Raw genomic sequence first — 4,479 nt, 5'->3', positions numbered from 1 at the left:
AAAAAAAAAAAAAAAAAAAAAAAAAAAAACACTTCTTAAATTTTAATCTGAGCTGGATATGGTGATGCATGCCTGTAATCCCAGCCACTCCGGAGGCTGAGGCAGAAGGATTGCAAATTCGAGGCCAGTCTCAGCAACTTAGTGAGGCCCTAAGCAACTTAGAAAGGCCCTGTTTCAAAATAAAAATTAAAATGGAGTGGGGATGTATCCTTAATTTCAACCCCCAGTACCAAAAAAAAAAAAAAAAAGTTAAAACGCAAGGTCTGAATTTTTAGCATCCCTAATAGTTTTGATGCCTCTGTTCCATAGACCACTGTGTGTGTGTGTGTGTTGTGTGTGTTGTGTGTGTGCATGCGTGTGTGTGTGTGTGTGTGTGTGTGATATTGGAGAATGAACCCAGGGCCTTGTGCATGCAAGGCAAGCACTCTACCAACCAAGCTATATCCTCAGCCCCCATAGATCACATTTTGAGAAACAAGAACCGTGCTGTCCAATACAGCAGTCACCAGCCACTGGGTTTATTTAAATTTAAGTAAATTAAAATGAAATAAATTTTGAAATTCAGTTTATCAGTCACAGTAGCCACGTTTTATGGGCTCACTAACTACCAGTGCCTAGCAGTATGGCATGTATCAGCACAGGCTGTTACCTCAGAGAGTTCAATAAGTGTATTTAGTTATGTAAGACTTTAAATTTAAATCACTTAAGGTTAAATAGAAGGGGAAAACTAGTCTTTCAATCACGTTAGCCACATTTCGAGTGCTCAATGGCCACCCATGGCTAGCGGCTACTGTCTTGTACAGTAGACATCGAGAACGTTTGTATCATTGCAGGAAGTTCTGCTGGACTAGATTGCAATTATGTTAGAATGTAATCTCCATGAGGATTTGGGATTTGTCTGTGTTGTTTACTGCTCTATCTACAGAAATTGAAAGAGCAGGACCCTGAAGTGGGTCTTCTAGAATAATGAGTGAATTGGAATGAAAATGGCATTCACAGTTTGGTTTTCTCTCACAGCTGGTTGGTGTCTTGAAGGCAGGAATTGTGTTTGTTTTTCCTTATATCTACAACCAACAGCAAGCTTACTGGACTGACTGTCCAGAACATTGGTCCAAGGGATCTCTGTGTGGCAGGACCACGTGTAAGCTGAACACTGGACATAGGGAGAGGCTGTGGACACCTGTTTGCAGCTCCAGTTTCCTTGTTGATCAGACACAGAGTGCTTAGGGGTTGTTGCATTTTAGACTTTAGTTAAATTGCTCAATTCATCCATGGAAGTCACTGAATCATGCATTACCAAGCCCCCTACAATCTTTGATCCAAATAGGTTATCTAGGAACAGTTTTTCTCTCTTTTGGAACTTCACACTTTCAGGTATGACATTTATTTCCCCAAGCAAACTTCATTCTAAAATAGTAACAAGGTAAAGACCTACACAACCAAGTGCTTCTTTCTATCTTTAGGATATTTCACATCTTCAGACTTCTAATTGTGCCTTTGCACAATCAGATCTAATGGCTAAGAAAGAGGATACTAAGAGAACACACATGCAAAAGTTTGATTGTGTTCTTTGCAAATTATTTCCCTAGAATGCTAGCTACTTCTGATTACCAACAGTATTCATCCTGCTATATTTTTCCAGAAAAAAAAAAAAAAAGAATTTACAAAGTCAGTACAAAAGGCACTACTACCACATTGGAAAAAATATTGGGTTTGGCAAAGAGGAGACTTTTCAATGCCATCAATAAATACCCTCATCTTTGGTAGCAGTAACTACAACTGAGAAAGAAATCGAGGCCTCGGAGTCCTGTCTGTATTCTAACTCAGATGGCTTATTTATTCCCTTGGCTCTCTCCTATAGCATTTCAATTTTACTGGCTGAGTGAAACACCTTTTTTTTTTTTTTTGTCTTCATTCCAGCATCAGTAGAATATCTTATTCTTTTAGTCTTGTTAGTTGGACAGACTAGCAAGATTTAGAGTGATTTCAATAAAAAATTGAGGGCAGATGCAGCACTCAATATTTTTGATAGATGTGGCTCCATTCCTGTTTTGTTCTGTGTCTCAAAACTAATGTGTCTCCTAAAGCTAAATAAAATACTAAGCAAATGAGAATTCTAAGAACACTAGCTCTTTTTTTTAGAGATGGTATCAATGCTCGCTACATATTTAGATCAGCCGATGATATAAATATGTGCATATGTATGTCTATTTTCTATCATTATCTATTTATCTATCATTTGTCTACCTACCTGTTATCAGTCTTTTATATGAAAACTAGCCCTCCATGAAAATATGAACAATGGTGAGACTTATAAAGAACTGGACCTCTTAGCTATTATTGTTCTCATATCCTCTAATGTAGAAATTAAACAATTCTTCCAAAATTAACACAAAATCAGTTGCAGAACCTGGAAGCAACTTCTGGAATCTTAAATGCTAATCTAACAATTAGCTACTTTGACCATGTTATGAAAAATTAAAACCAACTGTTTCAGTATCTGTAACATGTGTTGGGGGAAGAGTAGATTCATTTTCTGTGTTTGCTTTCTTGGGGTCTTTGGTGACTTAGTGACAGATTTATTTATCATGATTCAAGGTCACATTAGGGGTCTATTCCCACTGACTTCTAATATCAAGAGGAATACTGGCAAATGACATCAGGATATTAATATAGAAAGTCTGTGGGAGACACTCCAAATTTTGGACCAAGGTAAATTTAGGGACATTTTTTCTTGTTAACAAAGAGGTTAAGTGAAATATTTTGGATCTGGAATTCCCCAAAGGCTCACATATTAAAGGCTTGATCACTAGACTGTGGCATTATTGGGAACTGGCTGAATCTTTCTTAGTTAGGACCAAGTGGAAGGAAGCTATGTCACTGGTAGCATGCCCTTGAAGAAAATATTGGAAACTAGGTCCCTTCTTTCTCTTTGCTTCCTGGTCACCGTGAGGTGAACAGCTCTCTGCCATGATATTCTGCCTCACCCACAAGACCAAAAACACTGGAGCCAGCTGACCATGAGCTGAAACCTCTTAAATCAGGCACCAAAATGAATCTTTCTTCCCTTAAGTTGATGTTCTCAGATATCTGTCACAATGATGGGAAGATGACTGACACATTGAGAAAGGGTGATTGTGTTTGTTCTGAAATATTTGACAAAAGTTTTCTACCTTCAGTTTGAAATGGTAGGGAGTTGTTAAGGAGGCTAGGAAGGGGCCCTAAAGTGGTCTATTATTTATTCTGATTTTGCTGACACAGAGGGATAATAGTGGAAAGTGGTTTCTGAAAGATTTGGTGTTCAGAAGTGCAAAAATCCTACCAAAGTTAGCTGACTGATGTTAACTTGAAGTGATCTCAAATTTGTTTGACTATTAATAGTATCTCAGAATAAAATAGATAATATCCACAGATCTTCTACTACATAATTCATGAATATTTCTATATATATATATATATATATATATATATATATATATTCCTTTATGTGTGTGTGTGTGTGTGTGTGTGTATATATATATATACATATATATATTCCTTTTCCTCTTTGGTTGGGTTTTAATGGATGCAGTACCCATGAATATTGGGGCCAACAGGTATTCCCAGGACACAAACAAACTGAAATATAAAGTTTCTAATTAGAATATCTTATTTTTTGGAAATAAATACAATTTTGTTTTGTTTGTAATTACAATCTCTACAACTGAAATTAGGTCACTTTTAAAATGAAGCATAATGTTTTAAAAGTCAGCTATTTGTATTTCTATTCCATGATGAGAAACAATATGTTTGGATATTGAAAACGAGAACAAATACTCACAGATCTCTTGTACTTGTGATGTCTTCCTTGAAACAAATGCCATGAGGAACTCTGACAAATTTCTGTAAGTGGCTTCTGGAAATTGAAGGGTTTCCAAAAGACAGGTTGATCAACACTAATAATTTATTTGAGGGGCCATGGTACTACTGGGAACCAAACTTAACATTCTAAATGCTACACATGGATCAGGAAAATGAATTGGAAATTATGAGTGCTAAGTAAACATCTATTAACATATCATGAAGATCTTTTGGCCGAGAAAAAGAAACTACAAATTTGTTAAACTTACAGTTCATAATTATTGGGTAATTAAGTGTATGAATGCAGTTTGGAATTCACCTGAAAGACAGGCAATAGAATACTTCTGTAATTTTCCAGACTGAGGCTGGCTTACTGTCCAGGCTTATCTCTAAAATGTTTTATATTCCTAACAAATGAATTCTTGTATTGTGACTGTGGTATTTTCTATTGGACACTGGACCATCCATATTTACAGAAGTTGCCTCAGGAGATTTTTGAAATCACCATCAATCTCTATGGGGTTGGAAAATGGCATATAACCGCAGGTGGGTGGCCAATCACAGGTAGTATAAAGAATGGGTTATCTTAAAAAAAAAAAAAAAAAATATATATATATATATATATATATATATATATAT

This window comes from Marmota marmota, unplaced genomic scaffold (genome assembly GCF_001458135.2).
Source record: "Marmota marmota marmota unplaced genomic scaffold, marMar, whole genome shotgun sequence".
NCBI lineage: Eukaryota > Metazoa > Chordata > Mammalia > Rodentia > Sciuridae > Marmota > Marmota marmota.
The sequence above is the reverse complement of the archived record's forward strand: the minus strand, read 5'-3'. Positions refer to the sequence as shown.